This window comes from Mirounga angustirostris, unplaced genomic scaffold (assembly GCF_029215605.1).
Source record: "Mirounga angustirostris isolate CCGP_5_RB_7025 unplaced genomic scaffold, mMirAng1.0.hap1 SCAF_8, whole genome shotgun sequence".
NCBI lineage: Eukaryota > Metazoa > Chordata > Mammalia > Carnivora > Phocidae > Mirounga > Mirounga angustirostris.
The window spans coordinates 144,129,295-144,141,489 of NW_026991716.1; the positions used below are offsets into that span (position 1 = coordinate 144,129,295).

The 12,195-nt window shown below is 38.7% G+C and overlaps 1 protein-coding gene across 17 annotated transcripts in view; it reads left to right on the forward strand.

The window, feature by feature from the left end:
• Window positions 1–12,195, forward strand: part of AFDN (afadin, adherens junction formation factor) — a 138,569-nt gene that overhangs the window by 642 nt on the left and 125,732 nt on the right. Inside the window, exon 1 of one of the 17 annotated variants that reach the window (XM_064598371.1) lies at window positions 464–601. The exons of the other annotated variants lie outside the window; for them this stretch is intronic. The gene's annotated coding sequence lies outside the window, so the exon portion shown is untranslated. Of the gene's footprint in view, window positions 1–463; window positions 602–12,195 lie in introns of those variants that run through there. 17 annotated transcript variants of the gene reach the window in all.

The window sequence follows — 12,195 nt, forward strand, 5'->3', positions numbered from 1 at the left end:
CAGCGTTCGAGGGGCCCGCGGGAAGGTGGTGGGGGCCGGCCGGGCCCGGGGCGCTTTCGTGACCGCCCGCGCCGACAGCCGCGCCTCAGCCCTGGGCTGCGCCTCGCAGGCCGGGGCGGCGCACCTGGCGCGGGAGCCGGGCGCTCCGGCGGCGCGGGCTTGGCGGCGCGCGGCTCTGCCGGCGCCTCGGGGCCGGGGCGCAGGCGGCGCCGCTTGCTCGGGTGCCGCTGCGAGCCCCGCGCGAAGCCCATCGTCTCTGGCCGTCAGCCCCGGGCCGTGTTTCTGGGCGGAGCTGGCCTGCGCGAGTCGAGCCTCCTGGACGCGCCCGCGGGCGCAGGCTTCCTCCGGTCTGGGCGGGCAGAGCCTGGCCTCAGCGCGCGGCGTTGGTTTGGGCCGCCCGTGCAGCGCAGCGCGGCCGCCGCGAGCCGCGGTCCCCCCCAGGCGGTCTTCGGCCGGGCCCCGCGAGCGGATTGCCGAAAGGCGCTTGTGCTCACCCGCGGACGCGGCACGTCTTCGAAGGGCGGCGTGCCCTCGCCTTTCGGAATGTGGATGCTCTTCTCTTTCTCTGGCTTAAGAAACGGGGGTGTGAAATACCGTCACGGTGCGTGGCTGCTGTGTTTTTCTCCGGAAAAGGAGAGCCCATTTGTAGTTGTTTTTTGAGAAACTTCCCAAGTCTGGTTGAGAAAAGGAATTTTTTTTCAATCTACTAATAGATAACTTAGTTTTCCCTTGGGGATTTTGAATTGCGTTGGCATTTTTAAAAAGTCTAAACCAGAACCAGATTATAGTTAATTGGTCTCCAAAAATTATATTTTTAAGCGCTCAATTGAAACTTTTTTTCTGTCTTTCCTAGAGGTACTCTAGGTATTAAAACTGGCCTGTCGTTTGCAGAGCTACTTTTTACATAGTTACTCTGCAGGTGAGAAGTTGCTGTGTATGTGTCTTGAAGCAAAGCAGATTTGAAGGACTGGTTCTGAAAAGGACTATGAATTCCATTTCGTAGTTTCTCCTCTCCATCTAACACTTGACCTCTCTTTAGGAATGGTTCTCCAGAATTCTTTGGGGAAGTTCGGCATAATGAAATAAACTGTCCTTTAAAAATGTCTGATGTTATTTATATTAGTTTTTTCATTCTCTAGAACCTAGCTCACGCTTAATACTATGTGTTCTGGAGAACCTTTGCCTACTATTAAATTTATCCTGGTCTTGCAGGTTGAGCTTCGCATTTAACAGGGTGTATTTTTCATTATGATGTAGGTAACGTTCATGTTAGTAATTCTCTAAACCAGTATTTCAACGTTCGTGGTTTCACTCTGCTTTATTTAAACGTGCGTCTAAAAGTGTCTACCATCTGATGATGAATTTGTATTTGGGCATCACAAATCATTTTTCTTAGCTTTCTATAAGAATGTGTGATACAGGCCTTTATTATCTTCAATAAATGTTAAGCAGATTTACTACAGAATTTGATTTGTAGAATGCGATTTAAGCCTTATATTTAAATATCTGGATACTCTTTTTATGTATCTATATGAGAGTGCAGTGGTTTTATTTTCTTTTGTTTGCTTTTGGGGGTGAGGGTACAGTAATCAGTATCCGTTACCAGGTTTTATAACTACATTAATCATTTGTGTTTGGTGGCTGCAGGGAGTCTTGATAACCACGGATGATTCTGTGGCTTCTGTGTTCAGTATAAGATGATAAACTTGGCTTTTTGGACTATATTTACTTTTTGAGAAAATTAGAGTATGTTCTAAAATCAACCTGGTTAAGTTTACTTTTTCCTTCATAATCACATTTATGTGTAAAAGGAGGGCTTCCAGAGGAGAAGCAGGTTATATTTTGTCATTATGTATTTTTCAACCCCTTCCTCGCTTGGGTCCTAGACCCTTTTGAAATTGTAAAATGAGAGTTGATTTAAACTTAATGTTGATATTTTATCACTAGGAGATTGTTGTTAACTTGAACTAAGATCTTGATTACTGTGGAAAACTATAGCTCCTAATAAAAGCTTCTTAAAGCTTTTTAGTCCTATTGTTTTCTTAATGTTAAGGATTTTTTTCTTTTAGGGATTTCTCATTATAATGGCAGAATGCTTGTTGCTAATCTTTACTTCCCATTACTTCCTCAGAAGAGGGCTTCTCTGATTACCCAAACGTCTCCCTCTTGGTTTTTGGAGTTCTGTTGTTTAACTTATCCCAGTCTTGTTATTATAGCCGCTGGTTTCTGTTTCCCTCCCTGATTACATGAAAGCAAGAGTTAGAATTTTATTTTTTTAAACATTGTTATGTCTTTTACCGTGGTAGGTCCTCAATAAATATTTTGCCGAAAAAGTGTTGAATATGGCTTCCTTTCTGTATACCTTTCTTCTTCTTCTTCTTCTTCTTCTTCTTCTTCTTCTTCTTTTTTTTAAGATTTTATTTGTCAGAGAGAGAGCACGAGAACGGGAGAAAGCAGGGGGAGGGGCAGAGGGAGAAGCAGACTCCCTGCTGAGCGGGGAGCCTGATGCAGGACTCATCCCAGGACCCCGGGATCATGACCTGAGCCAAAGAAAGTCAGACGCTTCACCGACTGAGCCACCCAGGCGTCCCTGTATATGTTTATTCTTGACAGAACATGGGGTATATACATATTAAGAACTTGGTGAGATTATGTTAGGCTATTAAAGGTTTATGTTTTCATGTGTTACTCTTTTGCATAAAGGTTACACCTAAATGCAAAAACTATTCTAAGTAGTTGACCATTTTGCTTTACGAGATAGTTCTTAAAGACAGTTTTTTAGAAATAATATATTGAGTTCACTATCTTCTTTTGAAGGGAAAATATAACCTAGAGTTTGTACGTACATCCACATTGCTTTATTAAAGGCGAATATGTTATGTTTTAATATTCTGATTAATCTTCAGAAGTAATGTGGTGATTCATATTACCCAGAGGTGTGTGTAAAAAACTTCTGGTTTGTCAGCAGAGATGGAGTAGGACATTTTTATGTGAAGTAGTAATAAATTGCATAATTTATAGCTAAATCTATATTCCAGGACTAGTGCTTAGGGTGTAACTATGCTTTATCACAAGATTAACTATATTTGAAACGGTTCTAAAAACAACAGTTGTGTTATTGAGCATCGATACTTCAGAAGAGCTCTTTTTCTGGTGACTAATGTATAATGATACAGGCAGGCAGTTGCCAATGATGTGTTTTTACTATTTATAGGCATCTCTGTCTTTTTTTTTTTTTCTTCTTTTTGATTTGAAACTCAGTGGTGGTTGTAACTTTTTTTTTAACCTTTATTTTCTGTAAGAACTGGTTAAGATGTGTTTGTGTGGGTGTGAGCCTGTCAGTCTGAGGTAAACCCTTGTCCAGCACTGTTGAACATCTTAAGTTGAAACTGCATCTAGACTAGCTTGAGTTTGCTCTCCTTCTGCCAGTGAAAACTAATTTTAATTTCTGCGATTTATAGACTTAATGGAATGTAACTGTTGTAACTAGGCTTTTCTAGACTGTAAAATTTGGATCGTGGTTCATAGCGTGGTAGCAGAAGTGTCTCTTTCATGTTCTTGAAAAAAATGAGTCACAGAAGATCAGGGTATGTACCAAATTGGTGGGAAGCTTCTGAAAAGAAGGCTTAGGGTTATGCCATTAAGGATTTATTTGAGTAGTTGTACTGTGGAAGGCATTATTCCTAGGTGTTGCTTATTCTGGTGCCATAGGTTCATTTGTTTATAAGCAGTTTTACCGGACTTGAACTTGGGTATTAATGTCAGAAAATGCTAATAAATAATAATAGCAATTATTTTGATGTAAATCTGTTTTCCTTTATTATAAAATGAAATGGTTACGGGTACTGCAAATAGAACATAAAACTAAACTGATCTCTTAATTGAAAATTATTTTCAGGTTAGGTAAATTCTGTTCATTTTTGTTCAGAAGTTTGCTGTTTCTGTTATTTTCTTGGCTGATTGTAATTAGGATGTACTCATTCACCTTGAAGATGCCTAGGAGAGAGATGACAATTTGTTTGACCTACATTTACACTTGTGAGTTAGATCCTAAATACTTTGCCAACTCTCACAGACCTTTTCGCCATTTTTGGGTGCGTCCCAGTCTGTTAGCTGACACTGACAGGCTGGCAGGGCCTGTAGATCCACGGTGGGCTTCTAGTTAGTGTCCCCATATGTACGAGCTGATGGCAGATGTGGGCATATTGTCAAAGTTGGACCATCTTTATGCATGAGTTATGAATGAGCAGAAGCTTTTCTTAACATCTCCAATCATATATCAGGACCAAATAAAGCAGGCAGAGAGCTGGTGAGGGGGATTTTGTTTGCCTATCTCAGGTCATCTGGTTGAGGTTTGTTTGGTTCTAGTAACAATAACAATGTAAAACTTCACTCACCATTTTGGTATATGTGATTGACCAAAATTGTGTTATAATTTAATTTAGAAAGTGAATGTATTTTATAAGGTGAAAGTAAGCACATGTAGTAGTAGTTCATATGTAAACTGGGGAAGTATTTTCCTGGTGTAAGTTGATTGCAGAAGATAGGGATAATTTGAAGTTTCATACTTGCAAGTTTACAAGTATGTGTCATGAATGAACTTATTTAGAGGAACTGAAATTGAATAGCTTACTATGACTGGAAAGTAGCCAGAATTTCTGTATTTTTACTCAAAAAAATTTTGGTGTTGAAGGAAATTAAATTGTGTGGCTTACAGAAAATGATGTGAACTTTTGCTGCACTTGTTTGTATTGTCATGTTTTTAGGTTGATTACACATAGCATGCTTTGCTCTGTGTGTGTGTGTGTGTGTGTGTGTGTGTGTGAGTGAAGTGTAGTTGCCATACAGTATTATTAGTTTCAGGTGTACAACAGAGTAATGCAACATTAGTATGCATTTATATACATTAGGAAGTGGTTTCCACAATAAAGCTAGCTACCATCTGTCACCATCCCAAGTTGTTGGATGTATTAACTAAATTGTCCGTGTTGTACATTAGATCTCCAGGTCTCATTTTGTGACTGGAAGTTTGTAGCCTTTACTCCCTTCCTTCCCCATTTTGCCGCCCATCTTCCTACCACCTCTCCCCTCTGACAACTACCAGATTATTTTATGTGTCTATGAGTCTGTTTCTAGTTTTGATGTTGTTATTGGTGGTTTTTGTTATACTTTTTAGACTTCACATAAGTGAAATCATATGGTATTTGCTTTTCTCTGACTTCACTTAGCATAATGCTCTCTAGGTCCATCCATGTTGTTGTAAACATCATGATTTCACTTTTTTTTAAATGGCTGAGTAATACTCCATTGTGTATGTATGCCACATCTTTGTTCATTCACATATTGATGACCACTTAAGTTGCTTCCATATCTTGGCTATTGTAAATAGTCCTACAATGAACAGAGTGGTGCCTACACCTTTATAAATGTTTTCATTTTCTTTGGGTAAACACCCAGAAGTGCAATTGCTGGATCATAGGGTAGTTCTATTTTTAATTTCTTGAGGAACCTCCGTACTGTTTTTCATAGTAGCTGTACCATTGCATTCCCACCAATAGTGCATGAGGGTTCCCTTTTCAGTGCATCCTCGCCAACACTTGTTATTTCTTGTCTTTTGACAGAAGCTACTCTAACGGTGTGAGGTGTTACCTTCTTGTGGTTTTGATTTGTATTTCCCTGATGAGTGGTAATTTGAGCATCTTTTTTCATGTGCTTATTGGCCATCTGATGTCTTTGGAAAAATGTCAATTCACAACCTCTGCCCGTTTTTAATTTTTTTTTCTGTTGCATTGTATGAATTCTTTGTTTGGATATATGTGATATGTGGTTTACAAGTATTTTCTCTCATTCCATACATTACCTTTTCATATTTTTCATGGTTTCCTTTGCTCTGTAGAAGCTTTTTAATTTGATGTAGTTTTATTCATTTATTTTTTGCTTTTGTTGCCCTTGCCTGAGGAGACAGATCCAAAAAGATACTGCTCAGACTGATGTCCAAGACCTTACTGCCTGAGTTTTCTTCTAGGAGTTTTTAGTCTCCCGTTTACATATAAGTCTTTATTAATCCATTTGAGTTTATTTTTGTATATGGTGTAAGAAAGTGGTTCAGCTTCATTTTTTCTACATAGTTGTCCAGTTTTCCCAACACCAGTTATTGAAGGAGATGGTCTTTTCTGCATTGTATATTCTTTCTTCCTTTGTTGAAGATTAATTGACCATATAAATGTGTATTTGTTTCTGGATTCTCCGTTTTGTTCCATTGATCGGTGCGTCTGTTTCTGTGGCAGTACCATACTGTTTTGTTTACTGAAGCTTTTTGTAAGTATAGTTTGAAATCAGGGAGCATCATACCTCCAGTTTTGTTCTTTTCAAGATTGCTCTATTTGGGGTCCTTTGTGGTTCCATACAAATTTAAGAATTATTTGTTCTAGTTCTGTGAAAAATGCCATTGGTGTTTTGATAAGGATTGCATTGACTCTACAGATTGCTTTGGGTAGTATGGATGTTTTAACAATATTCTTCTCATGGGTTGGGAGAATATTCTTCCAATCGATGAGCATGGTATATCTTTTCATTTGTTTGTGAGGTCTTCCATTTCTTTCATCAGTGTCTATAGTTTTCAGTGTAGAGGACTTTCACCTTCTTGGTTAAATTTATACCTAGGTGTAGTATTCTTTTTGATGCAGTTGTGCATGGGATTGCTTTCTTAATCTCTCTCTCTGAAGTTCATTATTAGTGCATAGAAATACAACAGATTTCTGTGTATTAATTTTGTATCCTGCAAATTTACTGATTTTTTTTTTTATTCCAGTAGGGTTCCAATAGTATGTTGAATAAAAATGGGGAGAGTGAGGGGCTCCTGGGCGGCTCAGTTGGTGAAGCGTCTGCCTTCTGCTCAGGTCATGTTCTCAGGGTCCTAAGATCGAGTCCCACATCGGGCTCCCTGCTCGGCTGGGGAGTCTGCTTCTCCCTCCCCCTCTGACGCTCTGCCTGCTGTGCTCACCCTCTCTCTCTCTCCCCCTTTATTTCTCAAATAAATAAAATCTTTTTTTAAAAAGTGGTGAGAGAGTATCCTTGTCTTATTCCTGATTTTAGAGGAGAAAGTTCTAGCTTTTCACAGTTAAGTATGGTATTAGTTGAGGGTTTGTCATATGTGGCCTTTATTATTTTGAGGTATGATCCCTTTATACCCACCCTGTTAAGAGTTGCTTTTTCAGTGTTGTCACTGCATTATATAGTTGGGGTGAGCCATATGGAAAGTATGTGAGTAATAATCATACCAGGACAAGAGGAATACACTGGCATTGTCTCCATAACTCCGGTGCAAACAAGACAAACTTGCTAAATGGTTGGTTTGTTTCTGAAGCCTCAAACTTCCTTCCGTTTACTCTTGCTCTGAGTGCCCAGGTGACCTAGGCAGAATGGACAAGACCATTTTAAGACTGTCTTCCATTTGGGTAGCACAGAAGCATACTGCAAGAGGACATAGCACTGTTGAGTCTAGCTCTGCGCCCATCCGTAGTAAAAACAGTGTGACAGGTTGTTTCAAATGAAGAAGTCTTGCCTTGTTTTCTGAAACTCTGTCTGAGAGTTTCACTGTTCTTTTGTAGGAGAAGAGAGTTTGACTCCTAAAATTAAGACCCGTGAAAAAATGCTCATTCGTTAGTCTTGTTTGGGTATTTATTGGTTAAGAGCAGTTCAGTGAGCTTGTAATATTCGGAATTATAGTTTTTCGTTCTCTGTTGCTTGATTTCATATATGTTTTGCTAAAGGAAAATTAGACTTTTGCCTTTTGCAAATTTAAATTGTTGTTCCTTGCAAGAATGTACTTTCTCTTTACCCTAGTTTGCTAAGAGTGGTACTTTCCATGGTGACCTACTTATTATTCTTTGTATTTACTGATCTTTACAAGAGAACCAGCAAAATTTCTATCTTATAATTTCTTTTTGTGCCACTATTATCAGTCACAGTGTTTTGGTGCTGAGACTTAAGATTGTCAGTTTTTTCCGTTGCTTAGAACCGAGTTCCATATGTTTAGGTGCGAAAATGAAGTAGGAGCAAAAATACACACACAGTGTTGGGGCGTCTGGGTGGCTCAGTCAGTTAAGCGTTCGACTCTTGATTTCGGCTCAGATCATGATCTCAAGGTCATGGGATCCAGCCCTGCATTGGGCTCTGCACTGGGCATGGAGTCTGCTTGTCCCTGTCCTTCTGCCCCTCCCCCCACTCTCTCTTAAATAAAGTCTTTTAAAAAAAATACACACACTGTTGGACCCCAAATTATTTATTTATTTATTTATTTATTTATTTATTTATTTATTTATTTATTTATTTTTAAAGATTTTATTTATTTATTCATGAGAGACAGAGAGAGAGAGAGAGGCAGAGGCAGAGGGAGAAGAGCCTGATACAGGACACGATTGGGATCATGACCTGAGCCGAAGGCAGACGCTTAACCGGCTGAGCCACCCAGGTGTCCATGGACACAAATATTTAAAAACCATTGTATTCTTAAAATGGATAAGTTCTATGTATATATTTAGTATAAACCTGTGCATTGGGAAGATGTCTTTCAAATATGTTATTTTTTGGTGGATATTGGTATTATTATCTGAGTAAATTTCTGAGTGCACCAGACCTCTAGACCAGTGCTTATAAAATATACCATGATTTTACAGGAGCTCTCTAATGAGTTTCTAAGTTACATTACATTTCACGTTAATGAATTTTTGTGTTGGCAAAAACTTGGGGTGGCGTTGGGGTGATTAAGTTTAGGAGACATTGGTAATAAAAGAATCTGTTATGTGAAGGTTTTTGGTTTGAGCCTAAGTATTTTAATTTCTGCTACTAATTCTTCTTTGCAAGATCCTTTTAAATATTTTTTATGTTCTGTTACATTAGAGTTCGTCTGTCTTGTTCTTTGAATGGATTTTTTACCCATGGGTTTTTGCCATCATGCATTGACCATATAGAAAATACTGGTTCACTGAGTTATGTGGATATTCCAAATGTTGGAAACATTTCTTTAAACAATATCGAAATACTACATTTGTTAATGTTACCGCTGATCAGAAAAATCTTAAGTTTTCAAAACCTGGAACTTGCTATCCAAGCTCCAGTTTTAGTACTTGCCTCACTGCCCAGACAGCACTCGAGGCGGGGTAGGCTGCCTCCTTCCTGTTTGAGGAAACGCCTGCCGGATACTGACGCCTGAATAAATGTAGCTCCTCAGTCCTTCCCTCAGGTGGAAATGCTCCTCCTTGAAAAATGGGCTCAGCCTGTTCACAGCATCAGCAGTTCACAAGTGCCTTTTCTTGAGAGCCATCGAACTGGTATGCAGCCCGTGTAGAAGTTTTTCCCATTGTGGTACATAGATTATTGAACAGACACGTGCTCAAGAGTCAGACTTTAATAAAATTAGTATTTTTTTCTGTTTTGTCAAAGATACTCTTGAGTGAAACTGCACCCCCATTTTTAAGTGTGGATTCGTAGCAGTGAAAAATTCATTGATTCTGAGTACAGTTTGTTGCTGCTGCCTTGGTTTGTGCTCAAGGGCCATCGGTTTGAACGTTAGTGTGAATGCCAACACAGTAAGAGGCTCGCACTGTGTAAGGACCGGTGTGGAAAAGTTCTCACTTCACGGTTGTCTTTGGAAGCTCTGAGGGGAGCCCCCGGGATTTGTGGACGGTAGTTTGGGAACTACTGCCTTAGGATACTTAAGGGGGGGTTTTAAGAATTACGGTTTGTGGGGCGCCTGGGTGGCTCAGTCGTTAAGCGTCTGCCTTCGGCTCAGGTCATGACCCCAGGGTCCTGGGATCGAGCCCCGCATCGGGCTCCCTGCTCGGCGGGAAGCCTGCTTCTCCCTCTCCCACTCCCCCTGCTTGTGTCCCTCTCTCGCTGTGTCTCTCTCTGTCAAAATAAATAAATAAAATCTTTAAAAAAAAAAAAAAAGAATTACGGTTTGTACTTGAATTTTGGTTTCTATTTGAATATTCATTGTATTTTCCAACTTTGGTTATAAAATTAACATGCATATCATTTAAAATGTGAATGTAGGGCTCGGTATGATAGAAGGGTAGATTTCAGCATGTATTAATTTTTCACGTATTATTATATATTTGATTATTTTCTATATAAGCACCTATTTTCATTTTTACTTATCAGTAATAAGATGCAAGCATTTACTCTTTTGTTATTGAAGAATACTGTCCCACAACCTCACTAAAGTGGTGACCTGTGAATTTTACTACTCGGACTCACCCAGGGTGAGAGTTCAGCCACTGCTCCTCGGGGGGCAGTTCCTAGTCTGGCGAACAGTGCTGTCTGTATTCCAAGTTTTCTGGTGGGGGGATGTGTTTGGTGTGGGCTCCATCTTCTGGCACCGTCTGTCCTTTGCTATTCTCCTTCCAACGTGGACACTTGCAATCAGGCCAGTCGCTGATGATGGGAGGAGGTCGTCACTGCTGTTTGCAGTTGCATTTTCCATCAGTTTTAGTGTATTTCATGAGATAACACACAAGTACAGACAGATAATACTTATTTTCTAAAGCCTGCCTTACACAATATGGAATTTTAGTACTTCAAAGTAATATGTAAATATAGTACTTCTAAAAGTGCATGTGGTAAAAACAAAATATTAGAATACTGAATTTTACGTTGAATTTACTCACTCAGTGGCAACTTGTTTTGCAACAAATATGTTGTGTTGCTTATTTATGGTGAGGTGTACATTCATTTCGATCTTTTTGGTGACCATTTCCTCTTTATAGATAGCATCACTAAATTATTTTGATGATACACTATTTTTAACCACTTAATGAAATGTATTAGTAAACATATTTTAACTTACCAGGGTAATAAAATACAGATAAGGAATCTTATTTGCTGAATAAGCTGGTTTGTAAATGATTCCTTTTGTAGATGAACTCAGCTTCTGCTTATTCAAGAGGAGGAGCTTGCCAAGAGTACCATGGACAGTGTTTTCACATTTAACGTTTAGGACCTCAAATATTTAAAAATGTGTTTTTAATTCAAGTTTGGCAAAGGTGGCCTTGTTGAGTTCTTGGTATAGTTAACGTGTTTTTATACCAAATTTGCTGATCTCAGTTTTTAAAAATTATTTTTTTATTACCTTCAGGAAATTGTTACTTTGGGAATATTAAGGACAGTAAAATTAAGACCAGCAAATCTGGAAAAGCATTAGGAAACATTTATGATATTATTATGGTTTATTTTTAAGTATATTCTTGAAAGTGTAGTTAGACATAGAAGGAGTTTATGCATTTACTTCACTGTAGTGAGATGATATGCTTAAAAATACTTGTTTTTATTGTGAAAGTAATAGGTATGTTTTAGAATATTTGGGAAATGGTTGAAGTGTACATGTATGTTTGGTTATATGTGTTTATTATTTGCATTTTTTAGTCAGTACTGAATCCTATTTCTTAACCAGCCATATGTCTGTCAAGAACCCTAGGTTATTCGGATAATGTAATACTTAACATTTTGTGAATGCGTGCTTTCTACATACCTGATATTTTATTACCCAGCTAAATTAAAACAATCTGTTTACTAATAAATGCTTTGTGTGTGTTTTCTTTAGTTTCTGTAGCAATCCTATGAGGTGGGTACTTTTGCTATTCTCATTTTTGGGTGAAGAGACCAAGGCACAGGAGATGAAATAACTTGCTCAGGAGTATGTAGGTGTAATGAGCTGAGGAGCAATGATTTGAACCCGGATATTCTGACTCAAATCCCTAACCACTGTGTTTGTAGAATTCAAAAATTTTGTAGGAAAATAATTTATAAATAGGATAATTTAGGGGCACCTGGCTGGCTCAGTCAGAATAGCGTGCGACTTGATGTCTAGGTTGTGAGTTCGAACCCATGTTGGGTGTGGAGATTACTTAAAAATAAAATCTTAAAAAAATAAAAAATAAATAGGGTAATTTAGAGCTTGATTTTCAGAAAGAATCACAAGTGTGATATAAGGAACCCCCCTTTCTGTTTTATTTATGTCGTGTGTTATGTGTGTATATGTGTATATTTTTATATGTTATAGACATGAATGTATTGATTTTCATCTTGATTTTCTGAACTCTATTATATCTTTTATCTTTGAGACAGTTGATGGTATTTTTTTTTTTTTTTAAGATTTTATTTATTTATTTGAGACAGAGAGAATGAGAGAGAGAG